This window comes from Capra hircus, unplaced genomic scaffold (genome assembly GCF_001704415.2).
Source record: "Capra hircus breed San Clemente unplaced genomic scaffold, ASM170441v1, whole genome shotgun sequence".
NCBI lineage: Eukaryota > Metazoa > Chordata > Mammalia > Artiodactyla > Bovidae > Capra > Capra hircus.
Genome location: NW_017189740.1, coordinates 534,986 through 556,675, shown reverse-complemented (window position 1 = coordinate 556,675; position 21,690 = coordinate 534,986). Strand labels below are relative to the sequence as shown.

At 38.5% G+C, this 21,690-nt stretch overlaps 1 protein-coding gene and 3 non-coding genes across 4 annotated transcripts in view; all 4 read right to left on the bottom strand.

The window, feature by feature from the left end:
* The window catches only part of LOC108633300, a 229,102-nt gene that overhangs the window by 170,299 nt on the left and 37,113 nt on the right, over nt 1-21,690 (bottom strand). The gene's annotated exons all lie outside the window — the stretch shown is intronic.
* MIR105A (microRNA 105a) lies at nt 14,730-14,810 on the bottom strand. Its single transcript, NR_129552.1, has one exon. It is a non-coding gene; the product is annotated as a microRNA 105a (primary transcript).
* Nucleotides 15,982-16,086, bottom strand: MIR767 (microRNA 767). Its single transcript, NR_129794.1, is given in 1 exon segment — nt 15,982-16,086. It is a non-coding gene; the product is annotated as a microRNA 767 (primary transcript).
* MIR105B (microRNA 105b) lies at nt 16,919-16,998 on the bottom strand. The gene has a single exon (NR_129553.1). It is a non-coding gene; the product is annotated as a microRNA 105b (primary transcript).

Here is a 21,690-nt window from a genome sequence, read left to right as displayed (position 1 = left end):
ATACTGTCATCCTGCTTATTTAACTTATATGCAGAGTACATCATGCAAAATTGCAGGCTGGATGAAGCACAAGCTGGAATCAAGATTGCCAGAAGAAATACCAATAACTTCAGATACACAGATGACACCACTCTTATGGCGTAAAGAGAAGAAGAACTTAAGGGCCTCTTGATGAAAGTGAAAGAGAAGAGTGAAAAAGTAGGCTTAAAATTCAACATTCAGCATCCAGTCCCATCACTTAATGGCAAATAGATGGGGAAAGAATGGAAATAGTCAGAGACTTTATTTTGGGGGGCTTCAAAAATCACTGCAGATGGTGACTGCAGCCATGAAATGAAAAGATGCTTGCTCCTTAGAAGGAAAGCTATTTCTAACCTAGACAGCATATTAAAAAGCAGAGTCATTACTCTGCCAACAAATGTCCATCTAGTCAAAGCTATGGTTTTGCCAGTAGTCATGTATGGATGTGAGAGTTGGACTATAAAGAAATCTGAGCACAGAAGAATTGATGCTTTTGAACTATGGTGTTGGAGAAGACTCTTGAGAGTCCCTTGGACTGTAAGGAGATCAAACCAATCCATCCTAAAGGAAATCAGTCCTGAATATTCATTGGAAGGAGTGATGCTAAAGCTGAAACTCCAATGCTTTACCCACCTGATGTGAAGAACTGACTCATTTGAAAAGACCTTGATGCTGGGAAAGATTGAAGGGAGGAGAAGAAGGGGACGACACAGGATGAGCTGGTTGGATGGCATCACTGACTCAATAGACATGAGTTTGAGCAATTCTGGGAGTTGGTGATGCACAGGGAAGCCTGGCATGCTGCAGTCTATGGGGTTGCAAAGAGTCGGATGTGACTGAACTGAACTGAATGATAATACTGGCATATGGGAGTTTTATGAGAATTAAATGGCATAATTCATGTACACAATTTAGCATTATATTTGACATAGAGTAATCCTTGGTCACTGAAGCCTACAAATAGATTCCTTGATCTCTTGCCCTGCAATGAGTCTCAGCTTCACCCTAATCCAGCCACTTATTCCCATGGTCATATGTAAACCTTCTCATTACAAATCTATGATCTCAAATAACTATCTGATCATACGTTTCCAACTTTTTTCATGTAGTACTTTCATACTGTCAACTCTTCTATCCTCCTATCTCTGATCGCTTGATCTTGCCACCTTTATATTGCCCATCATCACCTTGGTGCCCTTACTTTCTTTTTTACTCTCCTTGAATTACATGGTGGCTCAGCGGTAAAGAATCTGCCTGCCAATGCTGGAGGCTCAGGAGACATGGGTTCAATCGCTGGGTCGAGAAGATCCCCTGGAGGAGGAAATGGCAACCCACTAGAGCATTCTTGCCTGGAAAATCCTATGGATGGAGGAGCCTGGTAGCCTATAGTCTATGGGATCACAAACAGTCAGACAGAAGTAAGCACACACACCATAATTATAATCATAATAATCATTGTCTGCAATGAACTCTCTGTGCACTTGCCTCTCTAACTCTGTTGTGACTGCCTGAAAAAAACATAAGCCCTGGTTAAATTCATCTCTTTGCAACTGAGCAGATAAATATAGCTGGAGAAAAATCCATAATTATGCCTGACTGGTCTGTCTTTAAATTTTCTCAACATACTTCAAATGTTCCACGATCCTTTTACATTTGCCAAACCAATTTATTCTCCCACTCTCTGAAACAGCTATTTTTTACTTTCTCTCCTCTCCTTAATTCTCCAGTAACTCTTCTCCCAGACTCTCAACAGATGGCTTTGCTTCCTATTTTCCAGTAAAAATGAAACAATCAGAAGATTTTATCTTCATAATATCAATTATTAAAGCTACCCAAATCTCTGCCATATACTCTACCCTTTCCTTGTTACCAGAGGTGTCTAGTCTTATCTAATGCTATTCCTTCTGCATGTGCCATGGATCCTATTCGCTTTCTCCTGCTCAAGGATTTTACTTAGTGATTTTCTTCTCTCTTCCATACTTGTTAGCTTTTCCCTATCTTCTGGCTCATTCCTAGCAGCATATAAAATGATGTAACTATCATCTGTGATAAAAAAAAATAAAGCCCTCACTTGTCCTGACATATTCCTCCAACTCTTTCCTAATTTCTCTGCTTCCATTTATGTAACTCATTTTAATAATTTTTGATATTACTATCTCAACCTGTTCAATTCTCATTTTTTTGTTCCCCTTATACCAATCAAGTACTTTCACCTATCACTCCACCTAAACCACTCTTATTATTCATTCATTCAGAATTTATGAAGCCTCATCTACTTACCAGGCATTGTTCTAGGTGCTGGGACTACAGTAGTGAACAAAACAGATTAAAAGGGAATCAATGAAGTGAGAACACTAAACCAAAAATTCTTCTTTCTCACATAACTCATATCAAATCCACCCAAACCCAATCCATATCTACACCTTGATTTACCTCTTCCATACAAACTATCTGCTTAACCTATTGATTTCAAAATAGATTCAAACTCTAACCACTTCTCAGTACCTCCAATGCCAACAAGTTTATCTAAACCATCATCTCGTATCACCATGATGGCAATGACTGGCCTCTTAACTTTCTCTCCTTCCTCTCCCTGTACTCTACACTCCATTATCCGCACAACAGTTAGAGTGAGTTTTCAAAAAGTATAAGGTATATTATAGCACTCCATTCTCAAGTTTTCCAGTGGATTTTCATTGGATCCAAAGTACTTGTCATGATCTATAAGTATCTACTTGATTTGACCACTGGCTACTCCTGAATCTCAACTCTTTCTACTTTTCCTCTCCAGCACTCATATGAGGTGAAACCGATCTTCCCACTGTTCCCTGAAAACATACCACATGCTCCTGCCTTAAAGGGCTTTGCTCTTCTGTCATAATGCTCTTCTTCCAAATACCATTTTGGTTCACCCTTTTACTTTCCTTAGGATTCTAGTTCTGTGTCATTGCTTCAGAGAAACTTTCCCTGATCATTCTTATCTAAAACTGCATACTCCTTCCTCATATCTTTCTATCCCCTAAGTAGCATTTTTCTTATATAGCACTACCTAAAATTACATTAGGAGAATGCTATGGCAACCCACTCTAGTACTCTTGCCTGGCAAATCCCATGGACAGAGGAGCCTGGTAGGCTGCATTCCATGGGGTCGCTAGGAGTTGGACACAACTGAGCGGCTTCACTTTCACTTTTCATTTTCATGCACTGGAGAAGGAAATGACAACCCACTCCAGTATTCTTGCCTGGAGAATCCCAGGGATGGGGGAGCCTGGTGGGCTGCCGTCTCTGGGGTCACACAGAGTAGGACACGACTGAAGCGACTTAGCAGCAGCAGCAAAATTACATTATATACAATATTTACCTGTTTACTTTCTGTTTCTCCCACTAGATGTAAGTTTCATTAGAATGGGGACTTTATTTCTGAGCCATAGAACAGTACCTGGCATATGGTAACTACTCAGTAAAATATTTGTTGGAAAAAAAAGAGTGAATGCTTTCTGGTGTTCATGCCCACACTCTTCAGGGATCCTTTCACTCTCAGAGATATATTCTGAAGACTAACATACCCTTCTAAAATCTTTCCCTCATGCCTTTCAATCCTTCATTTTATGGGAAACAAATGTTCCTGTGTCCTCAGCCTCTTAACAGAAAAGTCTCCTCTCTGCCTGAAATAAATTGGGTTTACGTCAAAGACACTACTTCATTAACTTTCCTCTGAAGTGTAGCATGTGCGTATTCCCACACATTATGCAACTGAGAGACAGGATCAGAATTATCTCATCTCTTTAATGCCACTTTGAAACTATTCCTCTTCTGTGTGCATACACTCTTCATTTGAGGTTTACACCATTTATCTGTATCACCCTCTGCCCTCATTATTCTTACATCGACCTCCTTAAAGCCTCTTCACATTCATTCAAAACCAGTGCTCAACTCATACTTTTTATGTCCTTCCATCATCTTCAGTATTTCATTGTTGGTGTTGATAATATATCTATGTATTCCACTTTAGCAATCTATATCCATAGCCACATTTTCTGTATCTTATATGTAACTGCTCCATAATTGCATGAAAAAGCTTAAACCACAGTATCTTTAATTCTGTTTTTGTTATTCTAGTTTTTAAACTATTACTTCTATTCCACTTGCTCTTTGAAATTAGTGTCTCTTTCAGTTGATCCTTCTATTGTCTCCTATTCCCTTGGGTTTGCTTAAGTGCTACTTCCTTTCATTTCAAGGCTGGACCCAAGAGTAAATCACTTGAATTACTCTTTCACCAGAACCTTGCATACATGACCTTCCACCATATTTGCCCAGAAATATTTTCTTGGATCAATCAAGCAAAAAATCTGTTTTATCCTAAAGAATGCTGCTGAAGAAAATTCTAGTCATGCAAAGCAGACCCACAACAATGCCAGAACCATTCAATTTTTTGATTCGTCACAAATCAACACTTTCCACTGAGGTCGCAAAGAGTGCCCATGACTTAGTGACTGAACAACAGCAAGAGCACTCTCCACTACTTCTCTCAACTATTTGTTCTAAACTTTTGTCATTCATCTCAAATTGCCTATTCAAGGAAATTTACAATGGTTCTTAATAAAAAGTCAAGATGCTCAGGAAAGACAAAATATCCATAGCACATACTAACAGTGCTTCCACTCATATACCCTTGTATTCCTTTATCGGTTTCTTCTATACTGACTCAGCTGTGCCTTCTCTCCAAACATCAGAGTCTTCATTCCTTTGTCTCATGGCTGTCTCCGGGCTGCTGAAACCCACCTCTGTCTGTGCTAACAGAGAATCAGAAGTGTCTGAGAATTTGAGTCCCCACGCCTGGGTAGCCCTTAACCAGGATTAATAGGTACAGAGATACAAATACTGCAGCTCCATGGTGGGGACAACGTTGAGGTAAGAACCACACTGTCTCCATGATACTTTGCTTGACATATTATCCTTGCTTGGCCTCCTTCCCTTCCTTGCCTGACTTTCCACTTCTGCATTGGTTTTTCCTGAGACTACTTCCTAATAAGCCACTTTCACATGAATCCTAATCTGAGTCTGCTTCTTTGGAACCTAACTTTAGACATTAACCTTGACCCAAACTATAAAAATATTTACTTTAAGAAATATCTCTGGGGGTCCAATGGTTAAGAATTCGCCTTGCAATACAAGGGACATGAGTTTGATCCCTCATTGGGAAACTCAGATCCCACAAGCTGCAGAGCAACTAAGCCTGAACACCACAACTAGAAAGTCCATGCACTGTAACAAAAGATCCTTCATGACACAATGAAGATTCTGTGTGCCATAACTAAGACTTGATGCAACCAAATAAATGTTTTTAATATATTCACTTTTATATTTACCCTTACTTTCTCTTCTATTTATTTCATAAAACAAGGTTAACCTGTTCACTTTAAGGATAATCCAGTAATATAAGCTCCTGGTCTCATCAGCTCCTTTCCCTTCCCTTTCCTACTCATACTTGACTGTATCTTAGATTTCCCCTCTCTAATGACTCCTTTCTCTTAGACTATAAACATAATCAAGCTTCTCCCATCTGAAAAAAAGATTTTATTCATATGCTCTTTTCTAGTTACCTTCTTTCCTTTCTTCATCAATCAAGCTCAAGTAATTTGTAATTGTTAACTCCACATTACTCACCTTCTATTCATTCTTTTATCAACTACAATACATTCTACCTTCTCCCCTGATCATTTCACTGAAACTATGTACTACTACGCCAGTGATCATCAGTAATGGTGGTATTAAAAATATAACCCACACTTAGCATACATTAGATTGAACTTTTCTTTCTCTTTTTTTTTTCTCTTCATTTTCTTTTTTTTTTCTTTTTGATAGCAATGACCACAATTTCCTCCTCTAAAATTCTTTGGATTCCATGTTACCATCCTAGTTATAATAGACCTATGTCCATTTCTAATCCATCTCCTTTGGGGGCTTCTATATGCTAAGTCACTTCAGTCATGTCTGACTCTGTGTGACCCCATAGACGGCAGCCCACCAGGCTCCCCCGTCCCTGGGATTCTCCAGGCAAGAAAACTGGAGTGGGGTGCCATTGACTTCTCTGGGGCTTCTATATGGATACCTCTAAAATTTGGGGTTCTCTGGCTCTGGACTAATAACAGTTCAAAATATCTCTTCTCAATTTCTCATTAAAAGAGGTAGATAGTGACAAAAAACAGTGAGGGAAGGGGAGTATAATTGTCAAAATTAATGGAAAAGAGACAAAATTCAATGTCTAAAGGAAATTTAATTATATACATTGCTGTTAAGAATGAATTGAGATAAATTACACAACACATGTTCCATCCTTTAAAATAGAATACATAGACCCAAAAGCTGTTGGGAAAGACAAGCCAATGTCACATCAATACTACAACTTAGAAACCTAAAGGCTGAATTAGCCAAAAATGTATATGGTGACATAATATATTTTGTATTGTACTGTTCTTTGAAGTATATAGATGGTATTCTTTCCCATCCCTACTAGAAGCAACAATTCCCAATACTTTCTACTTTCAATAACACTACTACAGAATACATAAAACAAGAACTTACAAGTAAAACATAAATGAAAAAGATATTGGCTTGTTGGGGTAAACTAACACACCACTCAGTTTGCAACAGACTAAGCTGAAAAAGATGAAAACAAATTCAAACACTATAATTAATACAACTGATAAACATAAACTAACATGTGTTCTCTACATAACACATAATACTACTTCTTTTCAGGCACCATCTCAAGGAAAATAAACAGGTAAAATTACAGAATAAAACTTTTTTTTGAGAGGGATGTGCCCAAAGCTAAACAGATAGATAAATTCATAAACCAATATTCTTCAACACCTTTAATTAAGCAAAACAGAAAAATATCTCAAGAAAATAAAATAAAAACAATAAACCAACGAAAAGTTAGAGGAAAAAATAGAATTACAAAAACAAACACAAATATCCCTGGAAAATAATATCTTTCTATTTGGTTTTGTGAAATAACCACAAATAATATCTTTCAGAGGAACTGATTAGTATATATACAATGAAAACCAAGAACAGAGTCTAGGAATTATAAAAAAGAAACAATGAGAACAGAAAGCAAACCTCACATACTTCAGATTTTGAATTATCAGACATATATGCAAACGAACCAGAAATGAAATTACTAACATTTGTTGGATCATAGAGAAAGCAAGGGAATTCCAGAAAAACATCTATTTCTGCTTCATTGACTACACTTAAGCCTTTGACTGTGTGGATCACAACAAACTGTGGAAAATTATTAAAGAGAAGAGAATACCAGACTCCCTTACCTGTGTCCTGAGAAACCTGGATGTAGGTTAAGAAGAAAAAGTTAGAACCAAACATGGAACAATGGATTGGTTCAAAATTGGGAAAGGAGTACATCAAGGCTATATATGGTCACCTTGCTTATTTAACTTCTATGCAGAGTATAACATGTGAAATGATGGCTGGATGAAGCACACACTGGAATCAAGGTTGCCAGGAGAAATATCAACAACCTCAGATATACAGATGACACCACCCTAATGGCAGAAAGTGAAGAGGAACTAAAGAGTCTCTTGATGAAGGTGAAAGAGAAGAGTAAAAAAGCTGGCTCCACATTCAAAAAACAAAGATCATGGCATCCAGTCTCATCACTTCATGCAAATAGAAGGGGAAAATATGGAAAAAGTGACAGACGTTACTTTCTAGAGCTTCAAAATCACTGTAGACAGTGACTGCAGCCATTAAATTAAAAGACACTTGTTCTTTGGGAGAAAAGCTATGACGAACCTAGATAACATATAGGGACAAGCAGGGACATCGCATTGCTGACAAAGGTCCATATAGTCAAAGCTATGGGTTTTCCAGTAGTGATGTATGGGTGTGAAAGTTGGACCATAAAGAAGGTTGAGTGCTGCAGAACTGATGCTTTTACACTGGTGTTGGAGAAGACCCTTGAGAGTCCCTTAGACAGAAAGGAGATACAACCAGTCAATCCTAAAGGAAATCAACCCTGAATATTCATTGGAAGGACTGATGCTCAAGTTGAACCGCTAAGACTTTGGCCACCTGATGTGAAGAGCTGATTCACTGGAAAAGACTTTAATGTTGGGAAAGATTGAGGGCAGGAGGAGAAGGGGGTGACAGAGGATAAGATGATTAGATGGCATCATCGACTCCCATCGACATGAGTTAGGAGACAGTGAAGGAGAGGGAGGCCTGGCATCCTGCAGACCATAGGGTCACAAAGAGTGGGACATGACTGAGCAACTATACAACAACAGGTTTTGGGTCGTGTTTTCATTGTCCTTTGTTTCTAGGTATTTTTTTTTTATTTCTTCTATGATTTCTTCAGTGATCTCTTGCTTATTTAGTAGCATAATGTTTAGCCTCCATGAGTTTGTGGGGTTTTTTACAGGGTTTTTTTCCCCCTATAATTGATATCTAACCTCAAAATGTTGTGGTTGGAAAAGATGCTTAATACAATTTCAATTTTCTTAAATTTGCTGAGGCTTGATTTGCGACCCAAGATGTAATCTATCCTAGAGAATGTTCCATGTACACTTGAGATGAAAATGTATTCTGCTGGTTTCAAATGGAATGCCCTATAAATATCAATTAAGTCTATCTGGTCTAATGTGTCATTTAAGGCTTGTGTTTCCTTATTAATTTTCTGTCTGGATGATCTATCCATTGGTGTAAGTGGGTTGTTAAAGTCCTCCACTATTATTGTGTTACTGTTGATTTCTCCTTTTATGGCTGTCAGCATTTGCCTTATGGATTGAGGTGCATATAATGTTGTCCCAAAGGTCTCTGAGACTGTGCTCCTTTCTTTTCATTCTTTTATCTTTATTCTGCTCTTCAACAGTTATTTCCACCATTCTATCCTCCAGCTCATTATCCATTCTTCTGCCTCATTTATTCTCCTTTTGATTCCCTCCAGTGCATTTTTCATTTCAGTTACTATATTGTTCATCTGTGTTCATTTGTTCTTTAGTTTTCCTAGGTCCTTGTTAAATATTTCTTGTATCCTTTCAATGTGTGCCTACATTCTATTTCTGAGATCTTGGATCAACTTTACTATCATTACTCTGAATTCTTTTTCTGGTAGATTGCCTATTTCCTATTTGGTCTTGTGGGTTTTTACCTTGCTTCTTCATCTGCAACATATTTCTGTCATCTCATTTTGTCTAAAATACTGTGTTTATGGTTTCCTTTCCCCAGGCTGTAGGGTTGTATTTCCTCTTGTTTCTGGTATCTGCTCCCAGTGGGTGAAGTTGATCCACTGACTTGCAGAGGCTTCTGGTAGGAGAGACTACTGCCTGTGCTCTGGTGGGTCAAACTGAGTCTTTTCCCTTTGATGCACCAGGCTGTATCAGGTGGTGTGTTTTGTGGGTTTTGTGAACTGAGTATGTGCTAATGGGTGGGGTTGTGTTCCTATCTTGCTGCTTGTTTGGTGTGAGGTGTCCAGCTCTGGAGCCTGCAGGCAGTTGAGTAGAGCCAAGTCTTAGTGTTGAAATGGATAACTCCAGGGGAGTACATGCTGATTAATACTCCCTTGGCCTGGAAATTCTCTGGTAGAGGGTTCTTGACTCAGTATTCCCACCACAGAGGCACAGGCTCAAGCCCTGGCTGGGGAACTGAGAGCCCACAAGCCCACAAGCATGGCCAGAGAAAAAAGAAGGAAAAGTAAACAGAGAAACAAAAATCCAAGAACCAAACCAAGAAAATGATAGAAAGAAAACCAAACCCAAACAGACAAAGAAATAAGAAAACAAAAAAACAAGAGAAAAAAGAACTCAGAAATAAAAACAATCAATAAGGACTAAACTAACAGTCATAAATCAGGGGAAAAAAGCAAATCAAAAAGTAGTCTAAAAAAATTGAAGAAAATATGAAACAAATGCATAAAAATGATTTAAAAAAAAACAAAGAACACAAACAAGAAAACAAAAAAAAGTAAAATAAAAATTAAAAAATTAAAAATGATAATAACTGAACAAAATGAAACAAACAGAAATAGAATAATAGTAATAAGGATATATTCCTGGGGCCTCCACTATCAGTGTCCTGGCTCCCACAGTGAGCCTTAGCCATACCATATCTCCCCAGGAGGCTCTCCAATTCCTCCAGGTACATCTCCGGATCCACTGTGGGCACTGTGGGGCAGCTTAGAGTCCGTTCTGGCCCAACTCCTTCATGTACTTGTCCCCATAGTCCACTGCTGCTAAATCTAGACCAGTCTCTGTTGTGGGAACACTCATTTTCTATTCAGATATCCCACAGATGCCAAGATTTACCAAGCCAACTGTGGATATTTAATCCACGGCTTGTGCAGCTACTCAGAGAGGTTTTCATTCCTGTTCTTTAGCCACACTGCCCCTGGGGCTCAGCTTTGGTTTTGGCCCCACCTCTGCCTGTGGGCCACCCTCAGGCATCTGTTCCCCAACCAGGCAAGAGGGAACAAAAGTGGCAGCTGATTTGGGCACACTTAGGCCAGAGAGTGATACTGTGGCCACAGCTGAAGTGTATGTGAAGTGACTGTGTCAGTGGAGACCAGCAGGTAGTTTCAAGAGATTGGAGTACATTTGCTCATGGGAGTTTTTAATGCACAAACAAATAAGTTTAAAATACATGCTGAAAGCAAAAGGATACGATAGAGAAACTGACAGTAACAATGGGAAACCATAAAAAGAAATAAATTTGTTATATAAACTTACTTCTCTAACATGGGAAAATACAACCTCATTAATACAGTAGATGTGATTATGTCATATGCAGAAAACCATGGTATGTGAGCATACCAGATAACATGGTGATGCAATATAAGTATGTTATAGGAACAGAAATGATAAGTAGCAAAATCATACAGAATAATACGTAACTAACATGGTACAATATTTAGGACTGGAATGCAAAAGTAGGAAGTCAAGAAACACCTAGAGTAACAGGCAAATTTGGCCTTGGAATATGGAATGAAGCAGGGCAAAGGCTAATAGAATTTTGCCAAGAGAACGCACTGGTCATAGGAAACACCCTCTTCTAACAACACAAGAGAAGACTCTACACATGGACATCACCAGATGGTCAACACCAAAATCAGATTGGTTATATTCTTTGCAGCCAAAGATGGAGAAGCTCTATACAGTCAGCAAAAACAAGACCAGGAGCTGACTGTGGCTCAGATCATGAGCTCGTTATTGCCAAATTCAGACTTAAATTGAAGAAAATAGGGAAAACCACTAGACCATTCAGGTATGACCTAAATCAAATCCCTTATGATTATACAGTGGAAGTGAGAAACAGATTTAAGGGACTAGATCTGATAGATAGAGTGCCTGATGAACTATGGACTGAGGTTCATGACATTGTAGAGGAGACAGGGATCAAGACCATCCCCATGGAAAAGAAATGCAAAAATGCAAAATGGCTGTCTGAGGAGGCCTTAAAAATAGTTTTGAAAAGAAGAGAAGCGAAAAGCAAAGGAGAAAAGGAAAGATATACCCATCTGAATGCAGAGTTCCAAGAAATAGCAAGAAGAGATGAGAAAGCCCTCCTCAGTGATCAATGCAAAGAAATAGAGGAAAAGAACAGAATGGGAAAGACTAGAGATCTCTTCAAGAAAATTAGAGATACCAAGGGAACATTTCATACAAAGATGGGCTCGATAAAGGACAGAAATGGTATGGACCTAACAGAAGCAGAAGATATTAAGAAGAGGTGGCAAGAATACACAGAAGAACTGTACAAAAAAGATCTTCATGACCCAGATAATCACGATGGTGTGGTCACTCACCTAGAGCCAGACATCCTGGAATGTGAAGTCAAGTGGGCCTTAGAAAGCATCACTATGAACAAAGCTAGTGGAGGTGATGGAATTCCAGTTGAACTATTTCAAATCCTCAAAGATGATGCTGTGAAAGTGCTGCACTCAATTTGCCAGCAAATTTGGAAAACTCAGCAGTGGCCACAGGACTGGAAAAGGTCAGTTTTCATTCCAATCCCAAAGAAAGGCAATGCCAAAGAATGCTCAAACTACTGTACAATTGCACTCTTCTCACATGCTAGTAAAGTAATGCTCAAAATTCTCCAAGCCAGGCTTCAGCAATACATGAACCATGAACTTCCAGATGTTCCAGATGGTTTTAGAAAAGGCAGAGGAACCAGAGATCAAATTGCCAACATCAGCTGGATCATCGGAAAAGCAAGAGAGTTCCAGAAAAACATCTATTTTTCCTTTATTGACTACACCAACGCCTTTGACTGTGAGGATCACAATGAACTGTGGAAAATTCTGAAAGAGATGGGAATACCAGACCACCTGACCTGCCTCTTGAGAAACTTGTATGCAGGTCAAGAAGCAACAGTTAGAACTGTACATGGAACAACAGGGTGGTTCCAAATAGGAAAAGGAGTACATCAAGGCTGTATATTGTCACCCTGCTTATTTAACTTATATGCAGATTGCGTCATGGGAAACACTGGGCTGGAAGAAACACAAGCTGGAATCAAGATTGCCGAGAGAAATATCAATAACCTCAGATATGCAGATGACACCACCCTTATGGCAGAAAGTGAAGAGGAACTAAAAAGCCTCTTGATGAAAGTAAAAGAGGAGAGTGGAAAAGTTGGCTTAAAGCTCAACATTCAGAAAATGAAGATCATGGCCTCTTCATGGGAAATAGATGGGGAAACAGTGGCAGACTTTATTTTTGGGGGCTCCAAAATCACTGCAGATGGTGATTGCAGCCATGAAACTAAAAGACGCTTACTCCTTGAAAGGAAAGTTATGAACAACCTAGATAGTATATTGAAAAGCAGAGACATTACTTTGCCAACAAAGGTCCGTCTAGTCAAAGCTATGGTTTTTCCAGTGGTTATGTATGGATGTGAAAGTTTGACTGTGAAGAAAGCTGAGCACTGAAGAATTGATGTTTTTGAACTGTGGTGTTGGAGAAGACTCTTGAGAGTCCCTTGGACTGCAAGGAGATCCAACCAGTCAATTCTGAAGGAGATCAGCCCTGGATGTTCTTTGGAAGGAATGATACTCAAGCTGAAACTCCAGTACTTTGGCCACCTCATGCGAAGAGTTGACTCATTGGAAAAGACTCTGATGCTGGGAGGGACTGGGGGCAGGAGGAGAAGGGGACGACAGAGGATGAGATGGCTGGATGGCATCACTGACTCAATGGACGCAAGTCTGAGTGAACTCCGGGAGTTGGTGATCGACAGGGAGCCCTGGCATGCTGCAATTCATGGGGTCACAAAGAGTCGGACACAACTGGGCGACTGAACTGACTGACTGAACTGAAGAAATTAAGGCAGAAAGATAGGAAGTGACTTGTACATCAAACAGTCTAACCACATTATACATAAGTATTGCTATGCTACCTCTGATGGACATGGTAGGAGATCAAAAGGACACACACACAGAGGAAAGGAATTAATGGCTATATTGCTGATACAGATACCACCTACTATTCCATAAGTAGATACATAGTCCATTATCAAGAATCTGGTACATGAGCAGCTACCATGGTAGTCAGAACATCTGACCAGAAGGCATACTCCAATGATTCTGAGAAATGAGCTGATATACCAGATGATGGAGATATAAACAAACTCAATACTGTCACAATTAATAAACTTATTCGTGATACAGAGGATTATATTCTCAATTCACAAGTACACAATTACTTAATTTTTACAGAATCAGTATGAGTATAAATCTATAGTATAACCTCAAACACTACATATGAACATAAATTTCTTATGCATGTCCAGACTGCCATGAAAAAAATGAGACAGCCTATATGTAAGAGAACACAGAATGGTACAAAGAAAAGAATCACATGGTGGAAATTGCATAGGTAGTCAGAATATATGATCACGAAGCCAGAATATGTAAATCAATTACTTGATCCAGGAGCAGATAGTAATGATGGGACATACCATGATTTATACTCGGATGATCACAATACAAAAAATGTACAGGTGTTACAGTATTTGAACATGATACATACACACCAATATACCTTGAAATGTGAGTTATCAATCATAATACTAGTACAGGTAGAAATGGTAGTCAACTATTATGCTATTCTTGCTAGGGGAGAGTTGATGGATGTGTAATAAAGAACAAAACACAGCAATGAATGGCTTTGTTGAAAGAGTGGAACCACTATTGCAAAAGGAGAAATCAAGGCATAACATCAGATGACCATGTTAAAAGGACAGCCACTACCAGTAATTTAGCATGGGACTGAGAGGCATGACTAGACAATCTCAGAATACAAGCTGATAATCACCATAAAGAACAAAGAGACACAGTAATTATTATCAGCATATATTTTTCACTTACCACGTGACAGGCACTAATCTAAGCATATTACATTTAACTCTTTGATCCTCACAACAATCCTACAAAGTAGGTATTATGATTATTACTTTGCAGTTCAGAAAAAAGACAGACACAAAGGGGTGAAATGACTTGCCCAAGGACACCAAACCTAAACAGCAGGAGTGGAATTAAATACAAGCATTTTAACTTCAGAGTCAGCACTTTGCATATACACTGATGGTGCCATGCTTCCTCAGATGAACGTGGTACAGATTAAAAACACAGACTGCAGGAACAAATGGCTTTGGTCCAGAAGGAGACGGCAATGTAGCAAAAGTAGACACCGTAGCACATGCTCAAACATCCGTGGTGCATGAGCAGCCACCACAGGAGTCTGAGCATTTGACTACGATGCACACTCAGAAGGTCCTGCAACATGAGCTGACATCCAGCGTATAGGAGTAGATACTAAAGACGAAGGAGGAAGCAAACACATTGAAGTAACAAATAATCATGGTGTACAAAATGATATTTATGGTACAGAAATTTCCATTATTAAAAAGCAGATGATGATATACATTTTCACACACATAAAAAATGAACAGAAGCTTGGAGTAAAATTTCAAACACAGTAAAACAGTAGTAAAATGCATTATGCACATTCATACTACTATGGAAAATGAGCCAACACCAATTTAGAGCCAAGAGACAAGGTACAATAGAAAATAATTATGTGTGCAAACATCACAGATGGATATGGTACATGACCAAAATATCTCAATTATGAATGATTGTTTCAGAAGCAGATGGCAAGATAGAAACCATGGAACATGCTCAGATAACAATAGTTGATGAAAGTCATCAGTTGTGTTTGATCAGTTGATCATGATGTACACAAGCAAACAAAATCACTACAATATGTCATAGCAGTCAAGACACAGGAGCTATGAGACAGGATGTGGTACACAAACTTGTTTACTGAGAAGAAAACCATGTTGTAATGCTCATGATATTTGGTATTTAGATAGATATTGTGCCTTACAAAAAATTCATGATATAGGAGTGAATAGCTTTGTGTATAAGTAGATATCAAGTAGGTAAAAAAAAAAAAAAAACTAAACATCAAGTATTTAGAGAAGCATGTTGCATTAATAGCCACAATTAGTATATGAGCTTTTGATTACTATACTTACCTATATAACTTCATGACATGGATTGAAAATGAAGATACAGAAGCAGGCAGAGATGCCACTATACTTCCTGAAATGGATATGGCTGGTAATTTAAAAGATACAACAAATTCCTTTAGTTTAGGAACAAATGGCAATGATGAAACATGTGAAATCACAGTACAAGCTTAAACAATCAGGTGTATGAGTAGCTACACTATGTGGTTGAGCATTTGACTATGATGCACACTCAGATAAACCAATGGCATGAGATTACAAGCTATCATTTTGAAATATATAGACATGGTACAGGAAACGGCAGGAGTGATCAAAGAATAGAGAGCCATGAAATAGGAGCAAATTACCATAAAATGCAAACTGACATACATAATACACAAGACACTATTTCCCTTACTAGAACAGTAAGCAGTGACGGTTCCTGCTCGGGAACCATGGGGTATGAGCAGACAAGCATGCTGCATGCTCAGACAACCATGGTGCACGAGCAAAAACCTATAATACAAAGACATGTGAATGTGACACAGGAGCAAAAAACATGTCATGGAATATGCTCAAATGGACTGAGCATATGAATAAAGGAAACATAAGGCATAAATACATTTTTTAGGCCAGCAGTATATGGTAATAATACTAGAGGGGATAACATGGCACATATAGGAAGATCATGGTACACGAACAACTACCAATGATGTTTGAGCATTTTACTGCGATGTACACCCAGACATTCCAAGAAAATGAGTTGATGACAACAATATAGGGGCAGAGGAACTAGTATATTGGAGAAGATAGTGATGATGGAAGAAAAGAAACAGTAATACATAAGCTAATAGGACAGTGCAGACGGCAATGATTCAAAGGCAAGTCCCATGGCATAAGCTCATATAATGGTTTCTTACACACTATCACAAATATATGAGCAGTTTACCATAATTCAAACTTAGAGAACCCCATATTTTGAGCTGGCATCACCATACAGAATCAAAGGACACAGTATTACCATTATCATTATCATCACCATATATATCTTACTACATGATAGGCAGTGTTTGAAATGTTTATATATAATAGCTCATATAATTCTCAAAAATCTTATGAGGAGTTCTTTTTATAATCTTGCAGAAAATGAAACATGGAGATGCAAACTGGTAAGCCCAAGATCTCATATCTTGTAAGTAGATAATTCAAGATGCAAATCCAGTCCTTTTGGCTCCACTATCCATTCTCTTAAACAGTACAATGAATGACAGTATTCCATGATTCTTCTGACAGACATGATACATTACAAACAGAATAATGAATGGCTTTATTCCAGAAGCAGATGGCAATGTTGCAAAAGTAGACACCATAGCACATGCTCAAACATCCGTGGTGCGTAAGCAGCCACCAAGGAGTCTGAGCATTTGACCACGATGCACACACAGCAGATCCTGCAACATGAGCTCAAACCCACATTATAGGAGTAGACAGTGATGACAAAGGAGAGAGAATTCATTGCAATAGCAAACCAAGTTGCACAAGCTAATATACATGGTACAAAGTATTCTTAGTACAAGAGTAGAAAATGATAGTGTATTATCACACAAGTGTAGTATTTAAGTGGAAATTCATAGTGCAATTTCAAACATTAGGTGGACAGAAATCCATTAAGCATGTTTAGGCTATCATGAAGGATGAATCCATTCATATATGAAAGAGGGGACTGATATGATACACCAGGAAAGGACAAAAGAGTGAAAAACTACTCAGATGGTTGTTTTTAATTATCAGAATGTATGGCATTGGTCTGAGAGCAAATCACACCTACATGCCTTTAGTACATGAGGTATACATACATACCTATAGGACATAAGATGTCAAGTATGATACAAGTGTAAATGCATATGATATAGAAACAAACTATGCTATGATTCCTACTCAAATAGATACAGTATATAATTAAAAAAAAGTCACAATGCAAGCAATGAATGATCTTCGTCTGGGAGAAGACGACAATGGTACAAAAGGAGACTCAGATGGACGTGACTAATTTTAAATAATCATGGTGAATAGCTAACTAGCCAGAATTCATGTTTTATACCACTGTACACTCAAACTATGTCATTATATGAACTAACAGCTGTGATACATTTAGCAGACATAGTATAGGAGCAGACAGCACACATGGAATAAAAACTGTTATGCAGGAGCTAATGACCACAATCCAAGAGCTAATATCCATGTTATAAAAGTCATCATGATGCTTCTTTTTCACAAACTCATAATGGATGAGCAACATCCATCTCATATATATATATATATACACACATATATATGTGTATATATATATGTATGTATGTACACATATACATATACACACATACAATATACAAACAGTTAGACAGGAGCAAGTAAACACTGACCAATTCATTCAGATGCATATCACAATCTAATATCCAATATATATCCAAAACCCAGTCTCTTGCATTGCAGGCAGATTCTTTACCACTGAGCCACCAGGGAAGCCCCTGAGTTAGTAACAATGCTGCCCAAAGTGACAATTACGACATAGAAGGTAGACAATTACAAATCAAGCTCAATATATCCAATATCTGTCACAATATAGAAGCAAGTTCTTACAGTCAAGGATAAGATGACAATGCTGCAAAATGAGACTGCAGGCCATATGCTCAGATGCCTATTGTACATGAACAGCCGCATCTTGTGTATGAGTATTTGATCATAATGTATATTCTGATAGTTCCAAAATATGAGGCATGAATGATGATATAGGACATATCCCAAGAAAATATCCAAAACACAAGGGTAGTTGGACATGGTATAGGAGTAAAGAGCAATGTTGAAATAGGAGACAGATGTGACTAATACATGAGTTAATAACTACATGGACTGTGGCCCACCAGGTTCCTCTGTCCATGGGGTTCTCCAGGGAAGTATACCGGAGTGGGCTGCCATTTCCTTTTCCAGGGAATCTTCTTGACCCAGGGATTAAACCCAGTCTCTTGCATTGCAGGCAGATTCTTCACCACTGAGCCACCAGGGAAGCCCCTGAGTTTGTAACAATGTTGCCCAAAGTAGTAATTATGACATAGAAGGTAGACAACTACAGATCTAGCTCAAACATCAGTAGTATATGAAAAGATAATCAAACTATAGTCTTTACCCAGATGGACATAATGCCTAATTAAAAAGCCATAGTACAAAAGCAAATGTTGAAACAGTTGAGTATTAGTTGACAGTGATTGGAATTTCATTCTCTTAATCACCATATTTTCTAAAATATTGTTTTCTCACTTTAGTAGGTATATCATATCTTATATCAAGAAGATCACAGCAATCTATCAATTTTGGTACTTTAAAAAATTCCATTCAATGCTTCATTATGTCTAAAAATTTTAGGGTATTTTAAGTAAATGATAAATATTATTGAAGTGTTTTTTTTAAGCAAATATCTTCAAGTATAGATACTGTAATGGATTTAATTATGTCTCCCCCAAAAAGAGACACTGTAGTTCTAACTTCTGGTACCTGCACGTGTGACCTTATTTGGAAATACGAGCTTTGAAGCTATAATCAGGTTAAGATGAGGTCATAGTAGATTAGAGTGGACCCTAAATCTAATGACACTAAGTTGAGTCCTACTCTGCGATTGCATGGGTTGTAACCTCTGTCCATGGACTTCTCCAGGCAAGAATACTGGAGTGGGTTGTCATTCCCTCTCCAGGGGATCTTCCCGACACACAGATGGAACCCGAGTCTCTTAGGTCTCCCGCGTTGGCAGGAGGTTCTTTACCATTAGCACCCCCTGGTGTCCTTATTAGAAGGAGGAAATTTAGACACAGAAAGAAAAGGAAAAGAATGCCATTGGATGATGGAGACAGGGATTGGTCTGAAGATCTCACAAGCCAAGGAACACTTGCAATTACAAGAAACTGGAAGAGGCAAGGGTGGATCTTTTCATAGAGCCTTCAAAGGCACTACAGCCCAGCCAACAACCTTGATTTTGGACTCCTCGCTTCCAAAACCGTGAGAAAATAAATTTCTTTGGGTTTTAAGTTACTGAGTTTGCCATCCTTTCTTACAGTAGCTCTAGAAAACTAATACAAGCGGCACAAAGAAATGTCATGGTGCATGCTTAAATGACTGTATGGTACATAAACATCTCTCTGTAGTTTTACCACTTGAATAAAATACACTTATAAAACATTCAAGTATTATCAGTCAGCCATGATCCCTGAGTAGATAGCCAGAGTACAGTGTGCTGACACTCACTTATCAGAAGTAGAGGGTAGTCATTTACAAGTATGTATCTTGTGACTGTAGTTAACATTGTATATGAGAAGACTGCATTGACATATAAGTATAATGTAGAATGTCAAGAAAATAAAGATTGTTGAACAATTAATCACATGACATTGACCTAACACTCCTGTGTAAGTATTGAGTGTCATAGTGAATGCTAATTTAAACTATAAACAATGCAGCTTGTATATAACATGAAATTCACTGGAAGGTCTGATGCTGAAGCTGAAACTCCAGTACTTTGGCCACCTGATGCAAAGAACTGACTTATCGGAAAAGACCCCAATGCTGGGAAAGATTGAGGGCAGGAAGAGAAGGGGACAACAGAGGATGAGATGGTTGGATGGCATCATTGACTCAACGGACATGAGTCTGAGCAAGCTCTGGGAGTTGGTGATGGACAGGCAAGTCTGGTGTGCTTGGCATCCACGGGGTCACAAAGAGTCGGACACAACTGAGCAACTGAACTGAACTGAACTGATAACATGAAAGTTATAGGCCCTGGCTCTACTCAAAGAATCATGATATCAAGAGATAACCATGGTAAATGCTCAAATAACCATGATGCATAGGCAAACATAACTGACATATGCTTAAAAATCATGATAATGACATCATGATCATGGTTCCGAGGTGTGTGGATAAGTTCCTACTAAATAGGAGCAGATACTAATGATTCAGGAACAGAAGGCTACAATGCTTGCTTGGATGTCTAAAGTATAGAGACTCAGAGTGGCAAGGGCATACTGCAGGGGAAGAAAACCATAGATATAACTTAAATATAGGATCATTTCCTATGATTTATGCCAAGAGGATCACAGTATCTGCTCAAGTCATAGTATAGAAACTTATACAATGATTAAGTTCAAATTGCCATGACACATAAACCTCAACATGTGCTCTGATCACCATGCTACAGAAGAAGGTGCCTATGGTGCAGCAGTAGGTAGCTATAATGAATGCTCAAATGACTATAATGTATTAGCAGCTGACAATGTTATACAACCAAACATGCCATTTGTTTGCTTTGATATCCATGCTTCAGGAACATTAAAGTCACTGCTTTTTTTTTTTCTCTAAATTTATTTAATTGGAGGCTTTATAATACTGTAGTGATTTTTGCGAAACATTGACATGAATCAGTCATGGATGCACATGTGTTCCCCATCCAGAACCCTGCTCCCACCTCCCTCCCCATTCCATCCCCCAGGGTCATCCCAGTGCACCAGCCCTGGGCTCCGTCTCATGCATTGAACCTGGACTGGCAATCTGCTTCACATATGATAATAGACATGTTTCAATGCTACCCTCTCAAATCATCCCACCCTTGCCTTCTCCCACAGAGTCCAAAATACTGTTCTATACATCCGTGTCTCGTTTGCTATCTCGCATACAGGGTTATCGTTACCATCTTTCTAAATTCCATATATATGTGTTAGTATACTGTATTGGTGTTTTTCTTTCTGGCTTACTTCACTCTGTATAATAGGCTCCAGTTTCATCCACCTCATTAGAACTGATTCAGATGCATTCTTTCTAATGGCTGGGTAATATTCCATTGTGTATATGTACCACAGCTTTCTTATCCATTTTTCTGCTGATGGACATCTAGGTTGTCCTGGCTATTATAAACAGTGGGGTACATATGTCTCTTTCAGTTCTGGGTTCCTCAGTGTGTATGCCCAGAAGTGGGATTGCTGGGTCATATGGCAGTTCTGTTTCCAGTTTTTTAAGGAATCTCCACAGCGTTCTCCATAGTGGCTGTACTAGTTTGCATTCCCACCAACAGTGTAAGAGGGTTCCCTTTTC